Source organism: Orbicella franksi, chromosome 3 (genome assembly GCF_964199315.1).
Source record: "Orbicella franksi chromosome 3, jaOrbFran1.1, whole genome shotgun sequence".
Taxonomy (NCBI): Eukaryota; Metazoa; Cnidaria; class Anthozoa; order Scleractinia; family Merulinidae; genus Orbicella; species Orbicella franksi.
The window spans coordinates 27,317,232-27,334,062 of NC_138147.1; the positions used below are offsets into that span (position 1 = coordinate 27,317,232).

The following is a 16,831-nucleotide window of genomic DNA, read 5'->3' on the forward strand; positions in this document are numbered from 1 at the left end:
CGGCTGTAGGCCCATCTACATGTTACGAAAAAACAATTCCGGTGTAATTAAACCCCCCGAATATAAGCCTTCCTTTCCTTTCTGAACCTCACCATGCTCACTGGCTGGTAGTTTTCATTATCAAAAAGCTTTATACAACGACCTCCATGTTTCGCATACTCGATTCCTTACTTGTGCCTTGTAGTTCTTGTTCTCAAGAACATAACACATCTTTTTTATACTACTGCATGTTAGTTTCCTCAGCTTATTTCCAAACGTCTTTCTTTTATATCGCTTATACGGAACCCCTTCTGTGTATAAGGACACCAAAAACCACTTATATATACAGCTGAGTCATACAAGCCTAGGGAACAAGGACTGGGAACTACAGAATTCACGAATTTGATTCGCTGAAATCGATATTGATCGCGGTCTACACCGCTATCTAGACCGGCTACATTTTGCGGTGAAAAAGTTGCACACTAAAAAAAAAAAATCTTGACTAAATCTTGACCTTGGTCGTGTGTACAGACCTCCTGCTAGGTTAATAAGAGCTAATAAAACTGGAATTTTACGGTAGAACTAAGCACTCGGGAAGTTGTAGTGTCAACTTGTTCATTAGTTCCTTAAAGTGTAATCCGTGCGAAAATGAACTGCTGTTATTTCCGCAACAAGTGTCGAAGGATTCATGCTGAGGGATGAAACGGCCATCATCCGCTTTCCTCTAAGAATGGCTCAAGAATGTTTCCAGGAATTTGCGCCAACTTGCGTTCATCCAACTTCCGCCTCTCTCAACGAAGCACGGATCGATATGTCTTAAATGGTTTTCCAGTTCAGTTGACTGTTAACAGTTCAAATGCTTGGTGTTTTTAACCAATTACAGTTGGGTTTGTGATGTGCGTCTGTGTCGTCATGGTCAGTCGTGGAGAAAAAGACAGAACAGAGAATAGAGGAGCATCAAAGAACACAGGAGCTGAGCCATAAGAGATAGATTTTAGTACTGACACGTTTAGCTACTAATAGATATTGATAAAAATTTCGAAACTTGGACATTCCACTCATGCTTATTTGGAGTTTGCAAATTAAAGCTAGGCTGCTGACAGAGAGTACATTTTCAGACTGCTACCAGGCCCAAGCCTGTACTGTGCTAAAAGAAAACCTCTAACGTAGTAGGGCCTTTTGTAGCTGTAAAATTAACAACGGGCCGAAGTTGTTTCAAGTTCAGAGGGTCACAGCAGAAGAGAGAATGTCGAAATTTCGGATCAAGCAACTTAAAGCTATAAACAACAAAACTCAAATTACCTTTGGATAAAGATTGACGAAGAACATCATGGAACTTGTTCTTGAGCGCGTAGTGTATATTGCTGCCGCTGCTGTATAATATCTTTATTGTCTTTGTCTTGGCCTTGAGATCTGAAACGACACACTGGGAAAACGTTAGTAACAAACAGAAAACTCACAAATACGGCGACAAGAATTCAGAATTACTTACTTAGCAAAGAAAGCAGTGAGAGGCAAGAGCAGTAGCGAGTGCAAAGCAAGCGAAACTGTCTCATCTTTGTCACCATCGATTGCTCGACAGACAACAATTGCAACTTGCAGATAAGACAGTGATTAAAGCCATGAAGATACAGAATGCAGTGGCAGCAATATAAAGCCATATCGATATCGCTTATCGTGCCAACGATTGCAATATCGATTAAAAAAAAAAAAAAAAGAAAAAAAAAGAAAAGAAAAATGATAGCAGCAGTAAAGAAGAAGAAGAAAGAAAAAGGAAAGGTGGAAAAGCAATAACAACCGCTCGCTAGTCGTACGAGCGACAACGGTGCCAACAAATAAATAAAATAAAATAAAAAAAATTAAAGCGGGCGTTGAAAGCCAGACATTGACACCGATGCCGAAGATACGGCAGCAAAGCTGGCTGTTATGTTGTCAAAAGCATGTGATGAAGAGCACAGGCAAGCTTGATATAAATAGAATGTTTACAAATAAAAAACACAAAACAACAACAAACAGAGATCAACATGTTACCACCCACGAACGAAAGACAACAACGATGATGACCTGAGTCAAGGCGGCTGTCCCCAGGCCCGGAGGGGCCGGGGGACAGACTTGGATTGGGCGGGGTCGCTACTCCCCGAGAGGCGAACGTGACGTTGCTCCACGCTGACTCCGTGGCGTCACCACCTCATCCTGCCCTCATAAGAAGGTCTCGAAGGGGGCGCAGCGTACATGTCAAGTGTCATTGAATCAAGTCAGTCCTGTATCGTCTGTCTGTGAGCAGTCAACGGTACAGTCGCTGTTTGTAAGGTACCCCCAACTAGTCCTTCGGCTGATATTTATATCAAGCTTAACCTGTGGGGTGAAAAGTGTCTGTATTGTAACGTAACGTTGTGTATTGTAACGTAACGTGACGTCGTGTCTACAGTTAGGTGACGTTACGTCACAGTTGAGTGATGTCAATTGTAATGTTACAGTTTGTTCTGTGATGTAGCGTTATGTGAAAATTAGTACAACGGCCTGCTATCAGCTTGTCTTGTCTGATCCTGTCTTGATGTGCACTCGTGCTACCTATTAAATAAAGTTTAAAGACATAAACGCAAATTAATCATGAGCAACAAACATTTAAGGGAGAAAAACGTTGCTAATATAAATGTGAGTAAATATTATAATTAGATTACGAGGATTAGATACAGTAAGGCTCAGCATAAGTGTATCCAGCCGTTATTGGCCTTGTCACACAACGCTCAAGGGGCAACTTTCGTGACAACCAAATAACCGCTGAACGAGAAAAATAGAAAATAGAAGAAACAGAAGAAAGTGAATCAGCCATGGTCATCGGCCATATTTGTACCCAGGGCTTTTTTTTACATTGGAAAACCCTGGATCAATTGGCTGGCAGTTTCAGTTGTATTGCTACAGTTTATTGTGTCATTCATTCGTTCGTCTGTTTGTTGGTCCTGTGACTCTCTCGTTCGTTTGTTCGTTGGTTGGTTCGTTTGTTCGCCCGTCCGTCCTTCCTTCCGTTCGTTCGTTCGTACGTTAAGTTCGTTTGTTTGTTCGTTTACTCGTTCGTTCATTCGATCGATAGTTGGATCGATCGATCGTTCGTTTGATCGTTTCTTGTTTTTCGTCAAGTGCGTTGCTCGTCCTTCTCGCCGATAGTCCATTCCAAGATGGTGAGTCTCTGTTTGGGCTCTTCGCGCATTCCTACAAATGATTTCTTTCATTTTAATCGATGACTTTTTCCATGATATTCCATCGCCCAACTTTGTTCTTTTCCTTTTCTCCACCAATCACGAGCCGACGCATGATGGCCATTCAGCTGCAAAAACAAACTGATATTATCTTAAGGTGCTTCCCCGCCCTGGACGTTAATCAGAATATTGTTTTTCACACGCTTGTTTCATGAGCTTATTGTTGTTTTTTTTCTGTTTGCCATTGCACTAGCATGTTTTAGCCTTCCCGTGCTCGCCACTACTGTCATGGCTTGGTTTTCTCACGCTCTTCGCTGCACTGTAGAGGCTTCATGACTGGTTTGATGATTTTGCTTTGCGCATGCTTGGCCCACTCATCCTGCTTTTCGTGCACTGTCGTTTTCCGTGCTATCCGCTGGTTAAATATTCGGGCCCTTTCCGCTTGATCTTACGATTTAACCTTTTCCTCACCTGAAACTAGTTAGTTTCATGATTTCACTTCTCCTGTCCTCTTTAGACTTCATGATTTTGTTTTCCCGCGCTTTCTACTAGTTTGACAATCTTGCGTTTGCCTCGCTTTCCACTAGGTTTAACCTTTTTGGTTTTCGCGCGACTTCAACTGGTTTAACGATTTTAACTTTTTCCACCATTGCAGTCAATTTCACGATGTTTCTAGTCCGTCCAAATGTAGACCATATATTTTGTATTAAGTTCGTCGAGACTGCGAGAAAAAAGTATTAACTGCAGGGGCTTTGAAAAAATTCCGAACGCAATGGGGTGGGGCCCGAGAGAAGGAAAAAAATAGATAAAAAATTTTTGCGTCTGCTTCGCGGCCGCTCTCGCGCTGTGCTCTCGCGAGCTCGCAACACCGCGCTCGATTAAGAAAAATAACTCGTTGCAAAAAACCCAAACGTCTGTTGATAAATTATGTTACTTTTTCCTCGTTTTCCATTAGATTCATGATTTTGACTGATTTGGTTTGTTGTGTGTGGCTAAGGTTCAATTTTGATTAATGTCTGGTTTTTCAGGCCTGCGTTCCTAGTTTAAGTACTTAACGTAATTTGCAACGTAGTTGAATTCGTCATTTGAACGAGCAATTTAAACCCTGACACGCGCGTGAAAGCTTGTGTTTATGGTCGATTCTCTAATTCAGGCTCTCCAAAGCATCGCAGCTCTCGCGGGTAAAGCGCAAATGTTAACACAACTCACGAGTACAAAATAGATTAATTTTTTGCGCCCGCTTTGCGGCCGCACTCTCCGCCTGCTCCCGCGAGCTCGCAACACCGCGCTCGGCTGAGAACAAATACTCGTAGCAAAAAATTAAAATGTCTGTGGACAGTTTCTTTTTCTTTTTCCACGTTTTCCATTAGTTTCATAATTTTGATTGATTTGACTTGTCATGTGTGCCTGGCACGCACGTCAAACCTTGTATTTATGCTCGGTTCTCTATTACTGGTTCTCCCAAATATCGCAGCTCTCTATGAAAACGCACGCGCAAAAAGCGCAAATGTTAACGCAAGCACGAGCAAGGACTTAGACGCAGTTCAGACGCCGAACTTTTCATGAGCTCGAGCCGAACTTAATTCGAATTTGGACCGACCCAAATTATCAAAAGTACGCATGTTGATTCAGACGTCGAACTTAATTCACCGAACTTAATTAGTTTGAACCAAAACACATCGAAACATCAGCGGTTTTCAGGCAAGGTGTATGCAGTAGGTTCGGCACATGAAAAGTTCAACGTCTGAATCAAAGCCGTTCCAAAGCCCAAATTCCCCGCTGAGCTAGGCGAGAAGAACGGCTGAGCCATTCCAAATTCAAATAGCCGTTCTTAACTGATTCAGACGCCGAACTTTTCATGTACTTAATTCAACGTATCAGGTTCGGCTCATGAAAAGTTCGGCGTCTGAACTGGGCCTTAGTGTTTCAAACAGTCGATCAGGCCAGGTTTCTATTGATTGCTAACAGCTTGCCTTGTACTAGAATTTACAACCTTTGCGTTTAAAGCAACTGCAAATGCAGAGAAACTGCTAGAAAATGTAAATTTTCCCATTTTGATGCTTACGTTTGCGTTGAGCTGAGTTTGCTTGCATGTGTCCGGTTGCGCGCGTGAGGAACTGGGAAACCCGTGCAATTATGATCAATTACATGTAAATACTCTTATGACGTCACGTTACTAAATTCCAACTTTATGTTTTGTAACCTGAAAGAAAACCATCTAGTCTAATTCTTTGGACTTATTTCGAAATAAAAGCAAGATGAAAATAATTTAGAAGTAATATGGAAATAAGATTCTTCTTTTAGAACGTCCATGCAAATATTCTTCGTAATGTTTGACAAATTGAAAATCTAAAAACGTTTTAACATACCGCTGTTCCGTAAGTTTATGGTTCGTCTCCCAAAAAACACGCCCCCGTGTGAAGGTCTCTGATGTGAGCTGTTTGTGAGGAGTCGGGGAGGTTGGGTAAGCTGCAAAGCAAATGTCCAAACCTTCGCCCGTAGTTTGCGTTTGCGTAAACTTCGTTTGTCCTTTAGATCTTTCAGCGCGTTATTTTCCTTTCGTTGTATCCCACTTCCTTAAACCTCTTCGCCAAGCGTTTACTTTTTCCGAAAAAAAATTCTGAACTGACTTTTCAACAACAAAAACTTCTAGTCATCAGGTGAAGTTGTACTGCTCGCCTGAACGAGCGCGCCCAGGACCGAAATCTTAAAACTTACCTCGACTTTATGTTTCTTTTATCAAAGGCACCTTTCTAGGCAATGTTCCCCAGGCTCTTACTTTGTAACGATGACTTCTGAGGTTGAAAGGACTTGCGAGTAAATGCTACGATCTAAATTTAGCGCACTTCAAAACTACACGTCCACTCTGCTTGAAGTGCGCGCGTAAATGACTTGTGCTTTAATTGTGACGTTATAATTAATTAGCTCATTTGGGAGTTATATTAATTAATTGGGTCTAAGTGAAATACGCAGTTAGCTGCTATTATGTATCAGGTCTCCACTTATTTGTTTACTACACTCTTTTGTTTACTAGTCAGATATTGCGAATTTCCCTTCGATCGGGGAGAAAATTCAAATATATTAAACAAACAAAGCGTAAATTTACTCATTTCCAAAACAAAATGAAAATAATTAGTAAACATAATCAATGGAAAATGCATTAAACTAGCTTCCAATCTCGCTTTAAATGTTGACTACAAATTAGTGGCAGCTTTCTTTTGCTCGTTGTCAACCAAAACAGTTTGGCCAATCACAAAGGACACAGACAATCTTGTCAACCAATCAAAACTCAAAGCAAATACAAGCGCGGGAAAATGTGTGCGAGCGAGTTACGTCACGGGTGGTTTCGTTTCACTCCTGGTAAGTTAATAGGGTGATTCCTCAGACTGATAAAAGTTGTCCAACAATTTTTTTGATTTTTTCGGATGTACCAACCAAGTACTGTTTCGAAAAATACGATGAAATAGATAGGTCACCATGCTCCCAAAAAGGATATAAAGGGCCAAGTCGGGAGCAAAGTTTAAAAATAAAATACTTGAAAAAAATCCAAACAAACAAACAAAACAAGGCAAAAAACTTGATAGGTATAAAGTCTTGAGTGTGTGGAACAATGTAATATATAATTGACGGAACAATCACACAATATGTTTTAATCGACTTCGATTCCAAGCTTTCCTCGAGTCGTCGTTTTGATGGTCATAATTTGCATCCTCGAGTAACGGTTTTGTACACGCTTTTACCTATATCATTTTTACCCTCAGCCTCCGCACATTCTTTTGTAACTTTTTAGGACAATTTGTACACCAAAATTAGGGACCGTTCATTTTTTATAAGGTAGGGGGGGCTGGTGGGATTTGGGGGGGGGCCATGCGAAAAAAAATGGCTTTCGAGGGGGGGGCATCCCAAAAAAATAAGGGAAAAAGGGGGGGTCACGTGAAATATTTTAGTAAAACTTTAAAATGGCATAATGTTTGAATATCAAAAAAATTGCTATAGAATAAACATAGAAGGCAGGATACAAATTTATTACAAACTTTCCTTCTGCTTTAAAAAAACGTTTAGCGACAAAAAGCATTTGTAGCTACTGAAAAGAAGTATTTAACACTGTTATTTTCGAATGCAACTTTCACTGGCACTCATCTTCATCTCCGCTGTCGTCGAGTTCTTCGTCGCCGCTTGTGCTGCTATGGGAGTCTCTTTCACCAATGCTGCAAGAAGCAGCGCTGCTTTCCGTCAGAGTGTACTCTTCAGGGTACATGAAGGTGTAAACATAATCTCTGACTTCCCGCTCAAGGTTGGTGGTGATTCTGCTTCTTGCAGCACTGGTGAAATAATTCCCTTCCAAGAGCTGTGCGATGTATGGCCCATCTCTTCTAAATATCGACGTGGCAACATCCTCAACTTTAAGACACTCTACCGGGACGGCCGTTCCAGGAGGGTACACAAGGCATTGTGGAAGATCATTTCCTAGCGGGTTTCCAACACAGATTCCATAAACTCGTTGGACGTTGTTTTCAGTCCGCTTCCTCTTTCTTTCATTTGACTTTCTGCGGTTTTCTTTTTTCCTTCTCCTTTTGTTGATGTGCTGTTTGAGTATGCCTTTGAATATGCTGTTATAATTGCTGTTCTTATTTTCTAGTGCTTCCATGTCCTGCGTGACCTTCGTCAACTTAGCTTCTGTACATTTGATCTGTTTTACATTAAAACTGTGGGCAAATTCTTCGCCCTGCTTTAAAGCAAGCCAATTGGACTGAAAGAGTGTGGAATCGTGTTCCTTTACATCTTTCAATATGACATTCAACTTTTCCACCATTGCTCTGTGCTCTTTGATGGAGAAGTTCAGTTTTCTTCCATCACTGGGCTTCAACTGGTACCCTTGCATGGAAAACTCACTCGCCCTTTCTGAACAGCCATCCGCACCTAGAAAAATTGCTTCTTTTGCTTGTAAGATGTCAAACTGCCTGGATCGTTCAGCTGTAAACCTTTTCTTAAACGACTCGTCGCTTTCGCCATTATTGCGCATTTTGGAATGAGCCTCTTTCATGATGCTCATGTAGTAATGCGCTCTTTCCCCGATTGGATTAACAATATAAAGAAGAACGAGCATGGAAGTGGCAGGCTGGTTTTATCTGACCCAGAGAGCGTTGCTCTATTTGCAGATGAGTTTATTGCCAAATCGAAGTTTGTGGTGGATTATCTTGAGCATCTTGAAGTGCTGGAATTTAAAAGGAAAAAGAGAGCAGAAGAAAAGGCAAAGTTAAGTAGGGAGGAGGATTATCCTTGGACTGAGTTGTGCGAAGATCTAACCAAGCTTAAAAAGCTACGTGTTCCAGAACTAAACAAGTACTCAAACCACCACGGGCTGAAGCAGCATTTGAAAAGTAGCAAGAGTGAGAAAGTAAAGGCAATTGTAAGACATTCATGCTTGCAGCAGAAGAGTCCTCTCAGAGCTGGCCCACCAACACTGAGAAATGCCAGGACATTGACACAAAATGACAACAGGGCAAGTGCTGACAGCAGTGAAACAGATGAAAGTGACAATGATGAGTATGACAGTGATGCCATTGACTCTGGGGGAGAAGATGACTCAAGTGACATCACTCTTGCATTCATCAATTCAGATGAGGAAGATGCCAATTAGAGGCCAAATGCCACACGCTCAGGGCGAGCCATAACTAGGAGATCCTAAATTGACTTCTCTTTCTTTTGATTTGTTTCTGAAACAACAGCTCTCTGTCGTATAGAGATTGTAAATATTGTCTTCATAGTGAGCACAAAAACGTGAAGTAGGGGGATAAAAGAGAAATATTAAAAAAGTTGAAATCTAAATATTGTTTGTTCAATTTTTTTTTGGGGGGAGGGGGTCATCCCAAAAAATGTCCGCTATAAGGGGGGGCCATGTGAAAAAATTGGTAAGCTGAGGGGGGGTCATGCGATTTTTAAATGGTGCTTCCGAAATCCCACCAGCCCCCCCTCCCTCATAAAAAATGAACGGTCCCTTATGCGTTAAAAATGTAGGTCACCAGGCTCGTTTAAGTTAAAACGAGCATATATTTAGCTGTGAAGCTTAACTTGAAGGAAATCTGTTGATGTTGAGTGTGCAAGTGACTCGTACGTGTGCATTAACGATGCACAACGCAGTTCTGAGGAATAAGCTTCAGAAAGTGGTGTGGGACTTAAACCCGTTGGAAGAGGTACTCCCATATACTCCCCTAAAGGCTGGTTTCCACCAGCGACAGAGTCGGAATCGGAGTCGTAGTCGAAGTTGTAAGAGAGCTTATGACCAGTGAAAATTGAAAATCGGAGTCGTAAGCGGAGTCATAACCTCGACAAAATCGGAGTAGTCAGAAGAATCAGAACGGTTTCCATTTCTTCCGATTCCGTTAACGACTCCGTCGCTCATGATCCAGTGAAAACTAGATTGTCGGAGTCGGAAACAGAAGCGGAAGTACCAACCACTCACGAGGCCCGGTATCGAGCATTGTGATTGGGTTATTCTTCAACCTCCGATAATGGAGTTTTCACTTGATCGTGAGCGACGGAGTCATAAGCGGAAACGATGTTCTGCTTCCGGCTCCGTCGGTTTGATTTTCACTAGACCGTATGGCTCTACGCTTCTGATTACGACTCCGACTACGACACCGTCGCCAGTAAAAACGAGCCTTAAGAGATCGAGGTATCAAGATAATGTTTTATGGACGTGGCTTGAAATTTCTTTCACCCCAAATAGAGGTACCAATTCTAAAACTACACATTAACTAACACTGACGTTTTCTGGTTCGATACCCTTAAAGGTTACACAAAAGCTCCTGCTGTGGACCTTTTAAGGCTGAACACCCTGAGTGGAAACAAAACCGCTTTTTTAACCCCTAAAAGGTGCGACGAGAACCCCACGCATTGAACATGGGAGTCTCCCCCAACAACAGGGTATTACAATCACTAAGCGCAGTGACGCTAAACCAAAGTGAGTGTCATTGGTATTACTTCCGAAATGAAAACCGCTTTATGTCGTTGGGTTTTAAAGATATCAAAGGTCTGGTTCACTTTCTGCCAACAAGTGGGAAAATATATTTGATGGATTATGCCCTCCGGGTATCCCTCAATTTCAGATGGCACATTTAAGCCATAGCCAATCACGCGCTATAAAGTGTAGTCCATTAACTTCATTTGTACCCGCAATTGATTTAAACTTGTCACGTGATGCGGCAAAAACTGGGAACCAGCTAGTACGTAAAACAAGTGTTTTGCAACCAGGACGTTTGTTTGAGCGTTTGGCCTCGGTCACTGAAATAAAGACACTGTGTAGATATTAAATGTGCAGTTCCAGAAATTGTCTATACTCCCCCACAAAGAAGAGATTGGAATTTCCTGGGGAGGGACGGGAGGTGGGGGTGGGGAGTTCTGTAAGATCAACTAATTTTTTGCTCTTATTTCGTAGATTTTAACAGTAGACACGCGTACATTTGCTTACATCAGAAAATCAATATACAGGTTTTGGAAAAATGATATCATTACATCTAATCTTTTCATATTTAAAGTTTGTTTCGAAAAGCCTTTCTTTTATATCGCTTATACTGAACCCCCTTCTACCTATGAGGCCACCAAAACCCGCTTATATATACACAGCTGATACGTACAAGCCTAGAGCGTAATATGGCTGTGTCTCACAAGTTCTGGGAACTACAAAATTCACGAATTTGATTGGCTGAAATCGATATTGTTCGCGGTTAGACCGGTTACATTTTGCGGTGAAAAAGTTGCACCGCTAAAATACAAAAAAAATGTTAGTAGAAGTGCGGCCAAAAACCCTGATGAGAAAAAAAACAAGTGAAGAGGATGAGCAAACTTTGGCAGATTTAATTAAGTTCACGTCATCGCCGTTCGCAAGCAAAATGTCAGTCAGTACAAGCCAGTTACATATATAAAACGAACTAAATTTTTGTTGTTTGCCATATAATAAACATCTCATTAACCGAGCTTGGTCGTGTGTCCAGACCTCACTGCGTCCGGTCTGTACTCACGACCTCGGTCAAGATTTTCCCATTTACGTTCCATACAGACCTCCTGCTAGGTTAATAAGAACTAATTATAACTGGAATTTTACGGTAAAATTAAACACTCGGGAAGTTGTAGTGTCAACTTGCTCATTAGTTCCTTGAAGTGCAATCCAAGCAAAAATGAACTGCGTGGCTTCCGCAACAAGTGTCGAAGGATGCATGCTGAGGGATGAAATAGCCATCATCCGATTTCCTCTAAGAATGACGCAAGAATGTTTCCAGGAATTTGCACCAACTTGTGTTCATCCAACTTCCGCCTCTCTCAACGAAGCACGGATAGATATGTTACACTTAAATGGTTTTCCAGTTCAGTTGACTGTTAACAGTTCAAGTGCTTGGTGTTTTTAACCAATTACAGTTGGGTTTGTGTTGTACGTCTGTGCCGTCATGGTCAGTCGTGGAGAAAAAGACAGAAAATGACAGAACAGAGTATAGAGGAGCATCAAAGAACACAGCAGCTGGGCCATATGAGATAGACCATAGTTTTATAGCATAGGTACGTCTAGATATTGATAAAAAATTTCGAAACTTGGACATTCCATTCATGATTATTTGGAGTTTGCAAATTAAAGCTAGGCTGAGAGGGAGTACATTTTTAGACTGCTACCAGGCACAATCCTGTGCTGTGCTAAAAGAAAACCTCTAACGTAGTAGGGCCTTTCGTAGCTGTAAAATTAACAACGGGCCGAAGTTGTTTCAAGTTCAGAGGGGTGACAGCAGAAGAGAGAATGTCGAAATTTCGGATCTAACAACTTAAAGCTATAAACATCAAAAATCAAATTACCTTCGGATGAAGATTGACAAAGAACATCATGGAACTTGTTCTTGAGCGCGTAGTGTATATTGCTGCCACTGCTGTATAATATATTTATTGTCTTTGTCTTGGCCTTGAGATCTGAAACGACACACTGGCAAAACGTTAGTAACAAACAGAAAACTCACAAATACGGCGACAAGAATTCAGAATTACTTACTTAGCAAAGAAAGCAGAGAGAGGCAAGAGCAGTAGCGAGTGCAAAGCAAGCGAAACTGTCTCATCTTTGTCACCATCGATTGCTCGACAGATAACAACTTGCAGATAAGACAGTGATTAAAGCCATGAAGATACAGAATGCAGTGGCAGCAATATAAAGCCATATCGATATCGCTTATCGTGCTAACGATTGCAATATCGATTATAAAAAAAAAAAGAAAAATGATAGCAGCAGGAAAGAAGAAGAAGAAGAAAGAAAAAGGAAAGGTGGAAAAACAATAACAACCGCTGGCTAATCGTACGAACGACAACGGTGCCAACAAATAAATAAAATAATAAAAAAAAAATTAAAGCGGGTGTTGAAAGCCATACATTGACACCGATGCCGAAGATACGGTAGCAAAGCTGGCTGTTATGTTGTCAAAAGCATGTGATGAAGAGCACAGGCAAGCTTGATATGAATAGAATGTTTACAAATAAAAAACACAAAACAACAACAAACAGAGATCAACATGTTACCACCCACGAACGAAAGACAACAACGATGATGACCTGAGTCAAGGCGGCTGTCCCCAGGCCCGGAGGGGCCGGGGGACAGACTTGGATTGGGCGGGGTCGCTACTCCCCGAGAGGCGAACGTGACGTTGCTCCACGCTGACTCCGTGGCGTCACCACCTCATCCTGCCCTCATAAGAAGGTCTGGAAGGGGGCGCAACGTACATGTCAGTTGTCATTAAATCAAGTCAGTCCTGTATCGTCTGTCTGTGAGCAGTCAGCGGTACAGTCGCTGTTTGTAAGGTACCCCCAACCAGTCCTTCAGCTCATATTTATATCAAGCTTAACCTGTGGGGTGAAAAGTGTCTGTATTGTAACGTAACGTTGTGTATTGTAACGTAACGTGACGTCGTGTCTACAGTTAGGTGACGTTACGTCACAGTTGAGTGATGTCAATTGTAATGTTACAGTTTGTTCTGTGATGTAGCGTTATGTGAAAAATAGTACAACGGCCTGCTATCAGCTTGTCTTGTCTTGTCTTGTCTTGATGTGCACTCGTGCTACCTATTAAATAAAGTTTAAAGACATAAACGCAAATTAGTCATAAGCAACGAACATTCAGGGGAAAAAAACGTTGCTTATATAAATGTGAGTAAATATTATAATTAATTTATGAGGATTAGATACAGAAAGGCCCAGCATATAAGTACATCCAGTCGTTATTTGCCATGCCACAAAACGCTCGAGGCTGAGGGCAACTTTCGTTACAACCAAGTAACCGCTGAGCGGGAAAAATAGAAAATAGAAGAAACAGAAGAAAGTGAATCAGTCATGGTCATCAGCCATATTTGTACTCAGAGCCTTTCTTTACATTGGACCCTGGATCAATTGGCTGGCAGTTTGAGCTGTACTGATACAGGTTATTGTGTCACTTATTCGTTCGTCTGTCACTCTCTCGTTCATTTGTTCGTTCGTTCGTTCGTTCGTTCGTTTGTTCGTCCGTCCGTCTTTCCGATCGTTCGTTCGTGAAGTTCGTTTGTTCGTTCGTTCTTTCGTTCGTTCGTTTGTTCGTTTCTTATTTTCAGTCAAGTGTTTTGCTCTTCCTTTCTCGCCGGTAGGCCATTCCAAGATGGTGAGTCCCTGTTTGGTCTCGTCGCGCATTCCCACAAATAATTTCTTTCATTTCAATCGATGACTTTTTTTCCTTGATATTCCATCGCCGAACTTTGTTCGTTACATTTTCTCCACCAATCACGAGGCGACGCATGATGGCCATTCAGCTGCAAAAACAAACTGATATTATCTTAGCCTTCAGGTGCTTCCCCGCCTACGACTTTAATCAGAATTTTAGTTTTCACGCGCTTGTTGTTGTTGTTTCCGTTAGCCGTTGCATTAGCTTGTTTTTGCCTTCCGGTGCTCGCCACTAGTGTCATGGCCTGGTTTTGTCACGCTCTTCACTGTAGTGGCTTCATGACTGGTTTGATGATTTTGGTTTACGCATGCTTGGCCCACTCATCCTGCTTTTCGTGCACAGTTGTTTTCCGCGCTATCCGCTGGTTAAATATTCGCGCCCTTTCCGCTTGTTTCCATGATTTAATTTTTCCCCCACCTGAAACTAGTTAGTTCACTTCTCCTGCCCTCTCCAGACTTCATGATTTTGTTTTCCCGCGTGTTCTAATCTTTTTCGTTTTCGTGCACTTTCCACTGGTTCAATGATTTTAACTTCTCCCACCTTTGCAGTTAATTTCACGATGTTTCTTGTCTGTCCAAATGTAGACCATATTTTTTGTCTTGAGTTTGTGGAGATCGCAAGAAAAAAGGTATTAACCGCAAGGGCTTTGAAAAAAGCCAGAACACAATCGGGTGGGGCCAGGGAGAAAGACAAAAATAGATTAAATTTTTTGCGGCCGCTCTCGCGCTCTCCGCCTGCTCCTGCGAGCTCGCAAGACCGCGCTCGATTAAGAACAATAGCTCATATCAAAAAAGACTAAAACGTCTGTGGACAGATTATGTTTCTGTTTCCTCGTTTTCCATTAGATTCATGATTTTGACTGATTCGGTTTGCCATGTGTGGTAAGGCTCAATTTTGATTAATTTCTGGTTTATCAGGTTGCTGGTTTAAGATGGCCGAACACAGTTTTCAAGAGCCTATGCCTAATTCACCATTACTTTTAAGCTATTTATGCTTTGGCGCCCGTTTTTTGCAAGCGTCAAGGTTAACCACAGAAGGGTTTATTATCGCATTTTGGCTAAGGTGTGTGCTGTTGCCATGGCAACGGGGCTGGTTAAAAACAAGGCTTAAAAAATGGTTTTTGTTTATTTAAAAAAAGTCCAGTGGTTAGATTTTTTTCATCATTTGCCCACTACGAATTGACATTAAATCCCTTCTGTCAACACTGTTCTAATAAAATTTTGACATAGGCGATTTTCGTAATTCGCCGTTAACCGTTTTCACTGCATGTTCTGTATTATTAAAAATTCCCTATGTCAAAATTCAAATTTTTTGCGATAAATCATTCACGTGGTTTCTGAACTATTTTTTTGCCAAATTTCTTGAAATTCTAACGACTGGATCGTTAGAAATCGGCATGTTTCTGCAAAAGCAATCGGTCTCAATTTTTCGAGCAACTGTGCATGCGCTGCATTTAACTGGGTTCTTTCGGTAACAAAGAAAAAGCTGAGAATTGCTGGGTTCGTTGCGTCGCTACCTTTTCTAACATATCTTTGTAATAAAAGACTAAAGCCATCAATATACTGCGTTCAATAATAGAGAAAAATAGCGCAGATAGTGCGGGTGTTGAGTAAATAAAATGATCGCTCTGTTGACGGCATGTTTGTTTTTGCAATCCTTGTGCGCGCGCTGAATTGCATCAGGAAAAGCGCGCGCGGAAAACTGTGTTCGGCCACCTTAACTACACGTGAGTTGATTTTGAACGTAATTTGCAATGTAGTCGAATTCGTCATTTGAACGAGCAATTTAAACCCTGGCGCGTGCTTCAAACCTTGTGTTTGTGATTGGCTCTCTAGTTCTGTCTCTCCCAAGCATCGTAGCTCTCTATGAAAACGCACGCTCGAAAAGCGCAAATGTTAACGCAAGCACGAGCAAGGACTTAGTGTTTCAAACGGTCAATTGGGCCAGGTTTCTATTGATGGCTAATGGCTTGCCTTGTACTAGCATTTACAACCTTTGGGTTTAAAGCGACTGCACATGCATACCAACTGCTGGAAAATGGAAAAAATTCTCATTTCGACGCTAACGTTTACGTTGAGCTGAGTTCGCTTACATGTGTCCGGTTGCGCACATGAGGAACTGGGAAGGCGCGTGCAATTATGATCAATTACATGTAAATACTCTTATGACGTCACATTACTAAATAAAATTCCAACTTTATGCTTTGTAACCTGAAAGAAAACCATCTAGTCTAATTCTTTGGACCCATTTCGAAATAAAAGTTAGATGAAAATAATGGAAATAAGCTGCTTCTCTTAGAACCTCCATGCTAATATTCTTGTTCATGTTTGACAAATTAAACAATCTAAAATCGTTTTAACGTACTGCTGACCCGTAATTTTATGGTTCGTCCCCAAAAAACACGCCCCGTGTTCACGCAAAGGTCTCTGATGTGAGCTGTTTGTGGGGGCCGGAGAGGAGGTTGGGTAAGCTGCAAAGCAAATATCCAAACCTTCGCCCGTAGTTTGCGTTCGCGCAAACTTCGTTTGCTCTCTTGATCTTTCGGCACGTTATTTTCTTTCGTTGTATCCCACTTCTTCTATTTCTCAACGCGATTATCTTTTCCGAAAGGAAAAAAAACATTTCTGACTGAATTTCAACAACAAAAACTTTTAGTCTTCAGGTGAACTTCTCGCGAACGAGCGCGCCCAGGACCGAAGTCTTAAAATTTACCTCAACTTTGTTTCTTCTATCAAAGGCACCTCTCTAGGCAATGTTCCCCATGTTCTTACTTTGTAACGATGACCTCTGAGGTTGAGAGGACTTGCGAGTAAATGCTACGATCCAAGTTTAGCGCACCTCAAAATTACGCGTCCACCCTGCTTGAAGTGCGCGCGTAAATGACTTGTGCTTTGATTGTGACGTTATAATTAATTAGCTCATTTTGGAGTTATATTAA

The 16,831-nt window shown here is 41.5% G+C and overlaps 1 long non-coding RNA gene across 1 annotated transcript; it reads right to left on the bottom strand.

The window, feature by feature from the left end:
* Positions 1–1,420: 1,420 nt before the first annotated feature.
* Positions 1,421–14,437, bottom strand: LOC145481754 (uncharacterized). The gene is made up of 2 exons (XR_014048677.1): positions 12,018–14,437; positions 1,421–2,550 (listed from the first exon to the last, which is right to left on the bottom strand). It is a non-coding gene; the product is annotated as an uncharacterized LOC145481754 (long non-coding RNA).
* Between the last annotated feature and the right edge of the window lie 2,394 nt (positions 14,438–16,831).